Source organism: Geospiza fortis, unplaced genomic scaffold (assembly GCF_000277835.1).
Source record: "Geospiza fortis unplaced genomic scaffold, GeoFor_1.0 scaffold5, whole genome shotgun sequence".
NCBI classification, from domain to species: domain Eukaryota; kingdom Metazoa; phylum Chordata; class Aves; order Passeriformes; family Thraupidae; genus Geospiza; species Geospiza fortis.
The window spans coordinates 916,860-917,264 of record NW_005054421.1 but is presented as its reverse complement, the minus strand read 5'-3'; positions in this window follow the sequence as shown (position 1 = coordinate 917,264).

Sequence of the window (405 nt, the reverse complement as noted above, 5' to 3'; positions counted from 1 at the left end):
TCGACAGCTTTAACGCGCTGCAAGACCGCACAGGATTCACTCCGGGAGCAGGAGCTGTGGAAATGCCATGAGACCAATCTCCACCAGATCCGCTCGGTTATGGCTATGGACAAGCCTCGCACATAATGCGAGCGCCAGCGCGCAAGGGGAACGGACCAAAAGCGGCACTTCCCTCAGATGTGCACACATGGCTTTATCGCGCCCGGGCCGATCAGCAGCAGCGGGAGGAGGAGGAGGAGGCGAGGCAGAGATTCCCTCTGTGTGTGTGCAGGAATGTCCCGCACACAAAGCTCCGCGGCGCAGGTATGCGGAGCGCCGGGCGCCGCAACCGCTCTCCTCCCGCTCGCTGCCCGTTCCGCAGCTCGGTCCCCGGGCCGAGCGCATCCCCGGCCGGGCAGCCCGGGG